The following is a 13,835-nucleotide window of genomic DNA, read 5'->3' on the forward strand; positions in this document are numbered from 1 at the left end:
TTACAGGTAATTATAAACTATATATTATCTACTGGCAGTCGCCAGTAGATAGTTATAGTTAGGACCGTGTTTCCATAGGAAATATGCAACATTCTATTTGGAATAACTTTGGCGCCGGTTGACGAATCCTCGCAAAATTTTCAAAATAGGTGGGGCGCTCCGCTCCTACCCTGAAAGTCTCGGGGTGATTCGTCTAGCGGGGGCCGAGAAAAAAGGGGGGTCCCAAAACGCGTTTTCCCCATGCATTTTTCCATAGGTCCTTTAGTCGAAGGTACAGCCCGAACGGCTGAACAGAATTACTTGAAATTTGGCAGAGAGGTAGTCCTCAGGTCAGGGAAGTGCCTTTTGCAGGTCTGGTGTCAATCTATTCAGTAGTTCCTGAGAAAATCAAAAGTAAAATCATATACATATGTGGGCGGAGCCTAACCACACATCTCATCCTGAGATCTGATTGGCTGTCAGCACTTCATCCAAGAAGTGTTGGCAGCCATCTTGGGACCAATATACATGATAGCACCTCATTAAAAAGCATTGCAGTTAATAGAAGGTTTTAAGACTTTAGTTACATTATAAATCATTTGTTGATGGTACCATACTCATTTTAGGAACTGTGGTATGTTCTAAGGTGATTTCACCATGTGAAAAAGCCTTCTGCTGGGATATCATGATTGAGAGAAAAATATTTTCTCATGCTTTTCCCACAGAGGTTTGGAAGGTGATCTATAAGCTAAACTGAGAGCTTATTTTCTGTAAATTCACATTATCTTTCTCAGTCATGTGAGAATGAAGTCTGACATTCTCAGTAAAACATGTACATCCAACAAGGGCAGAGACTGTCAGTTGATTCCTTTGTGTTCTACTGCTGCTTCCCAGAGTGTTCCAAAGAACAACTAGAGCGCTAACAGTCCTACTTATGATAAACGTATGGCACACCTGAAGCCATCTTGCTTGGATTAAAATGGTAACTCTTAAAACATTTAATTCAGAATGTTAGCACTCTTTTTGCTCATTAGATCACTGTAGTAAAGCTACTGCTCACCATGGAAAACTGCTGCTGGTATTGAAAGTGCATGTTTCAGTCTGCATGTCAGAATTTTTTAATGAAATAGAAGAGGATTTGAGAAGAGCCATACTCAAAATGTGCCCTAATTTTTCTTTCTGCAGCACTAAACATACTTTTTATGGAAAAATGAACCCCCTCATTTTGTTCCTTTTTAAATTTATGGCAAATGTGTGACACATCTGAATGCCTTCTTGATGGAATCAAAGTAAAAAACTGAAAGTATTTCCTACTGAGGAGACTGCAGTAAATGAGGAAATTAGGAAACTTCATAACAAATAAGTCTCCCAAGATGGCCACCAGAGACAAAAGAGCCCAAATGTAGCCCAAATATCACCCAGATATAGCCCAAGTATAGCCCAATGACAGAATGTCCCAGAGTGTTCTTAAAAACAACTAGAGCGCTTACTGTCTTAATTATGACAAAAGTATGGCACACCTGAAGCCATCTTGATTGGAATAAACTGGTAACACTTAAAACATTTAATTTAAAAAGGAACACAATGAGGGGGTTCATTTTGCCATAGAAATTATGATTAATGCTGAAGAAAGAAAATGAGGGCACATTTTGAGTGACTTCTCAAATCCTCTTCTATTTCATTAAAAAATTCTGACATGCAGACTGAAACATGCACTTTTAATACCAGGAGCAGACTTCCATGGTGAACAGTAGTTTTACTACAGTGATCTAATGAGCAACTAGAGTGCTAACATTCAGAATTTATGGCAAATGTGTGACATATCTGAATACCTTCATGATGGAATCAAAGTAAAAAACTGAAAGCATTTCCTACTGAGGAGACTGCAGTACATGAGGAAATTAGGAAACTTCATAACAAATAAATCTCCCAAGATGGCCACCGGAGACAAAAGAGCCCAAATGTAGTCCAAAATCACCCAGATGTAGCCCAAATATAGCCCAATGACAGAAGTGTGCAAAACACTTATTATTTTGTGTTTTTGCAGTGTTATATAGTGCAGACTTGTCAGGTATTGGAGTGCTTTACATGAGCATTGGTTACATCACACAAGAACAAATTCATTTTGGTTGTAGACATGGGGAGACTAAGTGATTTGACCAGAATCACAGAATGTCGAGCTGAATCAGAAACTCCAACCTGGTTCCCCAGTTACAAAGTCTGCAGTTCTGGAAGTAACACCACATCCTCTCCCCTAAGTGCAACATTTAATCAAGTGGTCAACTGGATAAAAAAACATAAAGGTAACAAATAATTTAAAAGTGCTTTGTCGCTATTTGAAAACTCAGAAAATATGTCCTTATTTTAGTCTTTTAGAGCACTAACCATAATTTTGATGCCAATAAGACCCTCTCATATATGTAGTTTCTAAAGGAAATGCTCTAGGTATTACAGTTTTGATTACATCAAGATGACGTCAGGCGTTCCACACTTTTGTAATAAATATAGAATGTTAGCAATCTAGTTGTTCATTAGGATACTGTTGAGAGGCAGAGGCCAGGGGCACGGACTCTGAAAATTAAAGGCAGTTAGGAGGGTGCAAAGGCAACAATTTAACCACACTGAGCAGGCAGGAAGGGCCGTGGCAGCACAACAGACTATGGAGGGCAGTGGAAAGGGGGGCAGGGGCAACAAACCAACAATACAGCACTTGCAAGAGAGGCTGTGGCAATGTAATAGACCATTGTGGGCAGAAGGAAGAGGCAATGGTAGTACAACCATACATGCCAACAGACCCGATTCAGCCAGGAAACGTCCAATGTTTTTAAGCTCAAATGGGCTTTATTTGATCTGTCTCCTGTCTACAATCCCCTCTTTTACAATGTAACTCAAAGGGGAAAATCAATACCCCAGTTTGTTTTCAAAATCTCCCTCTTACCAAGTTCAAAATGTTTGCAAGTATGGTACATTGGATCATGGAAGGAAATGGGGTAGGGACATGGACTTGGATAACTGAGGACAGGAGGGACATGGAGAGGTGCACCAAACTGACCCTGCAGGGCAGGCATCAGGGTTTGCAGCAGCACAATACACCACACAGGGCATGCGGGACGGGAGTGCAGCACAACAATCCATAGAAAGCAAGAGGGAGGGGACAGGACCATGCACATGGACAACAGAGAACAGAGGGGCAAGAGGCAATGGTAGCTAGCTGACCATAATGGACAGACAGGAGAGAAAGCTGCAGCATAACAGACCATAAAGGGCAGGAGGGACGGATCAGGGGCGTTACAATGGAACAGACAAGCCAGGAGGGAGGGAGTAGGGGTCTGCACATGTAAACAGAGGGCTGGGGGCAAGGGGGCAGGGCAGGAGCAGCAAGATAGCCATGAAGGTCAGGCAGGATGGGCGCTAGAAGCAAGACACACCATGAAGAGCAACAGTGAGACTGTGATGGCATACACACAGACCATGGAGGGAAGGTGGGAGGGGTTCAGGGGCAGCTAACTGACCACACAGGGAAGGTGGGAGGGGCCATGGCAGCACAGAAGAGCATGCATGGCAAGTGGGAGGGTTAGTGGCAGCACAATGGCTATGATGGGCAAGAAGGAGGGTGCAGGGGCATGCACAAAGGACGATGGAGGATAGAAGGGAGGGTCAGGGCCTGTGCACAGACAAGAAAGTTCAGGGGAAGGGGTCTCACAACAGACCGCACGGGGCAGGCAGGAGGAGCAGTTGCAGCACAACAGACCAGGGAGGGCAGAAGGGTGTGGCAGTACAATGGACCATGTAGGACAGGAGGAAGAGGATAGGGGCATGGCAAGTGGACAGGCAGGGTGGAGGTGGCAGGGACAGGTTACAGTCATCTGACAATGCCAGGCAGGTGGGAGGGGAGTGGCAGCTCAACAGAACACTCAGAGTAGATAGGAGTGGCAGGTCCATGGAACATGGTGGGCAAAAAGGATGGAGCAGGGGCATGCACAAAGACATCGGAGGGCAGGGGGAAGGAGAATAGGGGCAGCAAGCTAAGCACAGAGTTTAAGCAGGAGGTCAATGATGGGGCATAGAATTGGGCAATGGAGGGCAGGAGGAGTGGACTGGTACATCATACTAAATTGAGGGCAGTGGCAGCACATCAGACCATGCATGGCAGGAGGGAGGAGGCTAGTCCATGGATTCACACAACAGAGGATAGGGAGGAGGGGGATGGTGCAGCAAGCTAACTGTTCAGAGAAGGCGGGTATTAGGAACTTTATTGTTTTTAAAACGTATGTCTGTGCGAACTACTTAAAATATGAACAAGTACGCAGCATAATCTCACTTTTATTCAGGAAGAAGAGGACGTTTGTGACTGTGACTCCGGGCTCACTTGGCAGAAACACCCCCTGACCCTCCACCCCCTATCGCAAGATGTAATGCCCGTGAAAAGGGTAGGTGAACACAGTGTTATATAGAACGTAGTCCTGAGAGCACGATTGAAAATGAAAACTAGATATAGTGTATGGTATAAACTATGCACCAAAAAGTGTGATATAAGATGAACCGGGCGTGAAATATAATATGTAATTCATTGTGCGCAATGACAGATTCATTGGAGAGCGCGAGATAGCACAGGCACTAGCGCGTGCTATGCGATTTGCGACTTGGAGTGTAATATGCACAGGGCAGTGTTGTGTAACCTAACTAGTCTCTAAAGTTGTAATATAAAATATGTGCTGGGGAGTGTAACGTTGCATATGCACTGTGACAAAGATATGGATCCCAGATTGTAATATGTATGGCATAGCGCTGTGCGTTATAACATAGGCATCAAGGAAGGCACGTTAGATGGGGCAATATAACCCGTGCGAAGACAAGTGTGGCATGACATATTCACGGGGTGGTGTTACAGTGCACATGGGCTAGAGAGTGTCATAGCATATGCACTAGCTAGTGGAATACAACACAGAGGTGTGTGGCACTCAGCAGGCAATGGTGGGTGTAACACAGCATTGGGCTCTGCCAGGAGCGCGCTGTGACTCTCAAGTGATGTTCGGCCCCTTTCCAGAGAGTAAAATAAAAAGTATTACACATCCGGCAGTGGATGTGTGTTTTATTAACCGTGAGGGGGGTTTCTTGCATAGTTTTGGTCGAATTTTTGTCAAATCCCCTTTGAATGGCTTGGTGTGCATGTGTATTAAATATGCCTGTCAATAGCTACCCATGTTTGTATAAATAAACGACAACGGTGTCTACCGGGATTAGGCACGGTAGGGCATCAGACATGTCAGAGCTTCACTAGTGGTGTAAATACATTCCACGTGGATTCATTGTATGCATAGTCTCCTTTTAATGAATATCATGCAAATCGTCATGGGGATAGGTACGTACGGTTTGTCCAGCATGTCCTAGGTGTGTCTATAAATATATATTTTTTAAAAATAATAAAAAACAGTGGCCGGCCCTGGGGATTGGGGTCAAAAAAATATAATTAGGAGACAGGCCCTGGGGGATGGGGTCATCAGGGCCAATAAATTAGAATAAGAAGGGGAACCACACAGCTCCCCTTCTTAAAAAATTAAAATAAATAAAAGACTGGCATCGTGCCGGAGGCCACGCCCCCTCCTTGCAGCACTCTGCAAATGCGCCCCCTGGCGAGGTGTAAATTGGGAAATTAATTCCTCTTCAATACTGAGGGTCCCTGAGGGCCAACTAGCCCAACAGGCATCTCCAGTATGCACCAGGGAGCTGCGCTGCAGACAGGTGTTCTGAGGCCAAGCCCCTTTTTACACCTCTCTGCAACGCAGCTCTGTGGCGCTTACTGGAGGTACCTAGTGGTCTAGTTTGACCCTAGGGACCCTTAGGATTCAAGGGGACTTAATCTCTCAACTTAGAACAGCCACAGGGCGCGTTTACACAGTGGTGAAGGGAGGGGACGGGGCCTGAGGTGACGTGTGCAAACACGCACTATGGCACGTTTTAAATTGGGGATATAATTTTTCTTCAATACTGAGGGCCCCTGGGGGCTAACTAGCCCACCAAGTGCTTCCAGTAAGCGCCACTGAGCTGCATTGCAGAGAGGTGGTCCAGGCCGTGCCACTTTTTACACCTCTCTGCAACGCAGCTCTGTGGCACTTACTGGAGGTACCTAGTGGGCTAGTTGGACCCTGGGGACCCTCAGGATTCAAATGAACTTAATCTCCCAACTAAAAACGGACACAGGGCGTGTTTACACAGTGGTGAAGGGAGGGGACAGGGCCTGAGTTAACGTGTGCAAAAACGCCCTGTGGCCTGTTTTAAGAGGTAGTTTTAATCCCCCTGCCCTATTATATACTAGGGGCTTACAGAGGAGGTCATGCTAATTACAGGGGCACCCCAACGCATAATGTTCCCTAGTGTATGTAGGTGTTTTCACTGTATTCTAAGTGTCTTTTAACATAGCACTGGCTCTAGGACTGGTTAGTCAGACTCAGTTACCACCAGTATCCGTCTGAAAAAGTTGAGGGTACAGGATGATTTTGCAACAAGGCTTCTTTCTGCTCTTCTTTTTGTTCTTTCTGCACGTTATCCTTCTTCCTGCACTTTCCTTCGTCTTTGAGGACTTCTGTTGCTTCTTTCTGCACTTCTTTTTTTTCTTTCTGTGCATTTTTTCTTCTTTCTTCACATGTCCTATCTCTGTAGGCATAGTTAGAAATTAGCATTTAAAAAACCTTTGAAATTCACAGAAACAACCATAGGTTTCAGGCACGTTATAGTTAGGAATTAGCATTTAAAAAACCTCAGAAATTCACTGAAAAAACCATAGGTTTCAGGGGTGTTATAGTTAGCTGGACTTTTCACTTGTACAAAACCATTGAAATTCCCCCGTTATAGTTAGTTCAGCTAACTATAACTCGCGCTCCCGCAATGCACTGCTGATGACGTCACATATTACATCACTCATGACATGGTTAGTGACATCACTCATGACATCACTGATGACATCTCAAATGACATCACTGATGACATCACTGATGACATCATCCTTGTGATAGAGTGGCAGACCTCCTCTCACCCTAATATAACCTTTGATACACACATTCAAAAATAGAGACTAAACTTTTCAAAACAATGGACATGCCAATACCAGTTACAACAACCTCTTCAGTAATTCTAAGATCCACATACACATCCACTCATTCACCAACAGTCCTATACAGTCACTCATACATGTACTCACTCATCATATGTACTCATACACCTATACATCCTGTTACACAATGCCACTCATCCATAGAGTTACTCACACACATAGTCACTCATGCTAATAAAGAATCAAACATACATTCACTTGCATATACAGTTATACACACACTACCACACTTACTTCTGCGGAAACTTACACATACTTAGTATTTTAAACAATCACTTATAGAAACACATACTTATTCATACAGGAACTCTTTCAATCTCTCACTCTCACATATACTCACTTATATACACCAATAGTCACATATACTAGTTTAAAACATATGTAGTTACTCATAAAGACACTATTGAGACAGTCATTCACTCACTAACTCACCCATACACACACTCATCCACCCATACAGTCCTGCACACATGCTGTCTTCAACACATACAAACAGTGAGTCACTAATTCATGCACCTATGCACTACGTAATACCCCCCACCGAACCATGCAGACACTCAGACTGATACTCAAAAAACCAACTAATAACCTATATAGACACCCATGTAGCTACTTACCAACCAATGCAGCCACTTATACACAAAGTGAGAGACTGATACAGATGTTTACATATTTAAACATTACTCACTAAGCCATGTATTCACTATGAAACACTTAATCAGTCAGTTACACAATCAATTTTTCAAAAACAAATAATCCATTTAGACACTTATATACCCATTTATTCTTCCATCGACCTTGAGATATACATATATAACATATTTAATTTTCAGAAAAACACACATTCACTGGATGATGTCATCAGTGATGTCATTTGAGATGTCATCAGTGATGTCATGAGTGATGTCACTGACCATGTCATGAGTGATGTAATATGTGACGTCATCAGCAGTGCATTGCGGGCGCGCGAGTTATAGTTAGCTGAACTAACTATAACGGGGGAATTTCAATGGTTTTGTACAAGTGAAAAGTCCAGCTAACTAAAACACCAATGAAACCTATGGTTTTTTCAGTGAATATATATATATTCACTGAAAAAAACATTGGTTTCAGGCACGTTATATTTAGGAATTAGCATTTAAAAAACCTTAGAAATTCACTGAAAAAACCATAGGTTTCAGGGGTGTTATAGTTAGCTGGACTTTTCACTCGTACAAAACCATTGAAATTTCCCCGTTATAGTTAGTTCAGCTAACTATAACTCGCGCGCCCGCAATGCACTGCTGATGACGTCACATATTACATCACTCATGACATGGTCAGTGACATCACTCATGACATCACTGATGACATCTCAAATAACATCACTGATGACATCATCCAATGAATGTGTGTTTTTCTGAAAATTACATATGTTTTATATATGTGTCAGGACCCACGGAACAGCACACCGCCGGCCAGGACTTTCGAAGGGCCGAGTACGTTTCCCTAACAGACTACACCTCCCGTCGGGCGTTGCGAGAGACGCAGCACGTGACTCGCGTCACGCCCGTCGAAGACGTAAGAGGGGAAAGGTCGAGACCGTCGGAGCCGATAATTCCTAGTTCCGGAAGCGACCAGGAAGCGCGGAGGATCGGCGACGAGACACGGAGCCAGCCCGAGCGAGAGAGGAGGAAGCGGAACGCCAGATTCAAACCCCGAGGTAGGCGTGTCTGTGACCGAGTTATTCTCTCGGCTCTGCAGTGAGCTAAACCAAGAGACGAAGTACTTTCATTCGTTGAGGTGAAGCGCCCGGAACATTTTGCTGTTGAATAGCCCCTCTGTTGGAGAGACCGGCGGGTCTCATGCAGAGGAGCGGTGACAACCTTTTTTGACCAAAGTCCACGTACCGTGAATACCCGCATACGAACAAGCCAGTTCGTGGAGTGTGGGAGAACTGAAGGAACTTATTCCTATGGGTACTAGATGCAGCCTGTGGGAACCTAGTATTGTGTAATCACAAAACGTACGCCCTCAAGAGTGCAGTAACGAATGAGCGGTGGTGCTTAGAGAATTGCTGGCATAGTGGGTCGGGCGATCAGACAAGCCCCCACCGCCAGTCCTCATCATTGTTTCTTTTCTATGTTTTTATACAGACATACGAGAGAGCGTCCAGACAGGGTGGTGATACCTCCAGTGGCTTAGAACAACAAAAGGTTACGCAAGTGGGTACATGTAACATAAGGTTCTGCAGAAATGTCCTGCTCCCTGTGCTGGCGCTAAGGCGATGCTTTATACCTCTGTTCTCCCTTTTTGTATTTGTACTAGTTGCCTGAGTCCACTGGTCACTGCCTCTTGCTCTCCCATATATGTCTATGACGTACCTTCTTTTACTTTACAGGTGAGGGGGCATTTAGGTTGGCTAGACGCTGATGCTAGATAACGCAAGTGTTTCAGTGTACTTAGACCAGGGTCTCATAAGTGTTTTGTGTTCTTTTGCTTTTCAGATCTCCCTCCCTGCCGTCCCCATCCTTTCCTTCCCCCGCTCGATCACCCCAAAAGTCCGTGTACTCACACACGCCGTACTTGGGGTCATCCAGAGGTGGGCCCCCCTAGAGCATCAACACAGCCCCGGGGACATCTGAACGGAGGAACCTGACAGAATTATCGGCCCAAGAATTCTCTTATCCTCCCGGTTGTGTTGACGGCTACAATGACTACCTTAGACGACGTCATGGCAGCCCTAGCCCTGATGCAGACGGAGCTAGCAGCTTCAAGGCAAGAAACCGCGTCTTTGCATTCCCGCGTAGATTCCATGCAGCGTAACCCGTTTAGTGTGGGTGGTCCCTCCACGCCTACATCTGTGGTGGTGGAAGTCCCGGTCTCGGTCCCCTTGGCCCCCCCAGAGAGGTTCCACGGGGATAGAAAAAAGGTCCAGGTTTTTATGACCCAGGTATTGCTTCATTTCACCTGCAAGCCCAAGATGTTCGCGACTAACCAAGCCCGAGTCGCGTTTCTAATATCGTATCTAGGGGGCGAAGCCGCCCAGTGGGCAGTCCCGATCGTGAGAAATGACGACCCTCTACTATATGATTGGGATACGTTCAGAACTGCATTCGAGAAAACCTTTGATCGAAGGGCCGAAACGTTCTCTGCGGATAAGGATCTCCTGGAGTTGCGACAAGGATCGTTGGATTTGGTAAGCTACCTCAACAACTTCCGACGATTGATAGCCGAAACCGATTGGCCAGAAGCCAAACAATCGGTCGTATTCTACCACGGCCTTACCGACGAAATGAAGGACGTCTTGGCCCAAATAGAGCCTCAACCAAGTACGTGTGCTGCCCTCATCGAATTGACCCTCAGGTTGGACCATCGGTTGAGAGAACGTAAAGGTGAGCATTCACGAAAAGAGAGGACAAACCCATGGAGCGAGCGAACAGGGCCCCCAGAGAAAACCTTCACCAAACCGGAACCTATGGAAATAGGAACTGTAAGGGCGTCTTTAACCCTGAGCGAAAGAGAACATCGGCGCAAACAAGGTTTATGTTTGTATTGCGGCAAGAAAGGCCATTACATACGGGAATGCCCAGTGAAACCTGCATATGGTCGGAATCGTGTCGGGCAGATGGCAACGGTAGCAACTGACAAAGGGGAGGAAAACTGCCGCACCTGAGAACCAGAGAAGGGAAGTTCTCAGGGACAAATACCATCCCTTCGGTGGATTATTCACTCTTCCGGGAAAAAGAACATTTTTTCATCACGCTGCACATAGACATCAATCAGGTGCAACACCCTGTCCGAGCCATGGTGGATTCCGGTGCTACTGGATGTTTCATGGACAAAAGGGAGGCAGCACGACTAGGAGTACAATTTCTCCTCAAAACCTCCCCAGAAAAGGTTTACGCAGTGGATGGCAAGGAGCTGGAGTCAGGCCCCATACAACACTACACTCCGGAGTACGAAATGACGTATGAAGGGTACCATCGGGAATGGGTTTCGTTTAATATCATCCAAGCCCCTCACTACGGAATCATACTGGGACTCCCGTGGTTGCAAAAACATGAACCCATCATTCACTGGGCTACTAAGACATTACAGTTACGGTCGGCATATTGCCAGACGCATTGCAACTTGGATCACGTCCAACCAGCGACAGCGCTTGCCACCTGGCATGGGGTAGCTACTGCTGCGGAAAAAGAAGTGGCGTTACCAGACTGGTACCTCTCCTTCAAGGAGGTATTTAGCGATAAGAAGGCGGAAGAGCTCCCTCCACATCGAGAATTCGATTGTCGCATCGATTTGATCCCTGGAGCTGTGATACCCTGTGGGAGGATCTACGCTCTGACCATACCAGAAAATCAGCACCTACGCACATACTTAGACAAGTATCTGGGATTAGGGTTTATTCGTCCTTCACGGTCACCTGCAGCCTCTCCACTGTTTTTTATTCCAAAAGCCAACGGGGAATTGAGGTGCTGCATTGACTTTCGCGCGTTAAACGCTATCACGGTAAAAAATCGCTATCCCCTGCCGTTGATTCCCGTGCTCCTAGAGCAGGTGAGAGCTGCGAACATTTATACAAAACTGGACCTACGAGGAGCGTATCACCTCGTACGAATGCGCGAAGGGGATGAATGGAAGACGGCATTCAAGACGCGGTACGGACTCTTTGAGTATTTGGTGATGCCCTTTGGGCTCTGTAACGCGCCTGCCGCTTTTCAATTTTTTCTCAATGAGGTGTTGCGAGAATTCCTGGATGTGTTCGCAGTCGTTTATATCGACGACATTCTCGTGTACTCCATTACGGAAGAAGAACACATCTCCCATGTGCGACAGGTGTTGCAGGCGTTACAACAAAACCTATTGTTCTGTAAACTCACCAAATGTGAGTTTCACGTTACCACTGTGGAGTTCCTCGGGGTGATGCTTACCCCCTCGGGTCAAATCATGGCGGAGAGGAAGGTGAAGGCGGTTGTTGACTGGCCCCGTCCCCACACGGTGAAAGACATTCAAAGTCTACTGGGGTTTGCGAACTTCTATCGGAGATTCATCCAGAACTTCTCAGATACCGTCGCACCCCTCACCAGATTGACCAGAGTGAAGGTTCCATTCATCTGGACATCGGAAACCCAAGAGGCATTCGATCGCCTAAAGGAAGCATTCACGTCTGCTCCGGTCCTAGTCCATGCGAAACCTGAGTTGCCCTTTTTTGTCGAAGCAGATGCTTCAGAAATAGCCGTGGGAGCGGTGCTGTCACAGCGACACGAAACAACTGGTTATCTCCACCCCATAGCCTTCATGTCCCGCAAACTGAACCCAGCGGAACAAAATTATACGATCGCTGAAAAGGAGCTTTTGGCGATCAAAGACGCCTTTATGGAGTGGAGGCATTGGCTAATGGGGGCGTCGCATCAGATCACAGTATATACCGATCACCGCAACCTCCAGTTTTTAAGAGCAGCTCGACACCTGACCCCGCGACAACTCCGATGGACGTTGTTTTTCGCAGAATTCAACTTTATCGTGACCTTTCGCCCAGGAGTGAATAACCGGAAAGCAGACGCCCTCACGAGACAGGAGACCCCTCCGCACAAAGAGATGAGTCCGGAAACCACGATAATAGAACCCAGCCGTGTGGTGGGGATCGTGACCACAGACGACTTCTTAGACAGCGTTCGACGCGGAATCAGAACAGCGAAGTGGAGAACCTGGCTAAGATTTCACCCGGAGTGGAGGATACATCAAGGCCTCCCCATGAAAGGACGACAGGTACTCGTCCCCTCCAAGACGTTAAGGACCACGGCGTTTGGGTGGTGCCACGCCCTTCCATGTGCGGGTCATACCGGACAACAAAAGACCTTGGAAAGAATGTTACGGCACTTTTGGTGGCCCTCCATTCGTCCAGACATCCGGAAATGGGTACAAGAATGTTCCACTTGTGCTCAGATGAAATCGGATCATAGAGCCCCTCCAGGATTGTTACAACCGATGCCCACTCCACAACGACCCTGGGAACGAATATCCGTGGATTTCATCGTGGGACTCCCCCGGGATCAAGGAATGACAGCCATCATGGTGGTGATAGACTACTACACGAAAATGGGCCACTTCATAGCCTGTAGACAGGCTCCCACCGCGGGACAGTTGGCCCTACTCCTGCTTACCCATGTGGTCCGCCTTCATGGACTTCCGCTAGTCATCGTGTCTGATAGGGGAGCCCAATTTACCTCTGGCTTCTGGAGAACATGGTGTTCCAAACTCCAAGTTACCTCTTCCCTGTCAACTAGCTTCCATCCCCAGACGGATGGACAAACCGAGAGGCTGAACCAGTCTTTGAAGCAATACCTGAGGTGCTACGTAAACCAGGCCACGGAGGCGTGGGTGGAGTGGTTGTGGTCGGCTGAAATCGCCTACAATAGCGCCACACACTCGTCCACCAAACACACCCCGTTCTTCTGTACCTATGGGTTCCATCCCAGATTCACCCCATTACTCATGCCTAACACCGAAACACGATGCCCCGAATTGCGCGAAAGGCTAGTGTTAATGCGAAAGACCCTTGCACAGGTGAGAGCGAATTTGCTGAAAGCAAAGGTCCAATACAAAGGACAAGCCGACAAACATCGGAGACCAGGTCCCGTATACAACAAGGGTGATTGGGTATGGCTGGCAACCAGAAACATCCGGTTTAAAAGGCATAGCGTATTCAACCCTAGATTCATCGGACCTTATCAGGTCTTGAAGCATGTGAACCCTGTGGCGG

The sequence above is a fragment of the Triturus cristatus genome, chromosome 11, assembly GCF_964204655.1.
Source record: "Triturus cristatus chromosome 11, aTriCri1.1, whole genome shotgun sequence".
Classification (NCBI taxonomy): Eukaryota; Metazoa; Chordata; class Amphibia; order Caudata; family Salamandridae; genus Triturus; species Triturus cristatus.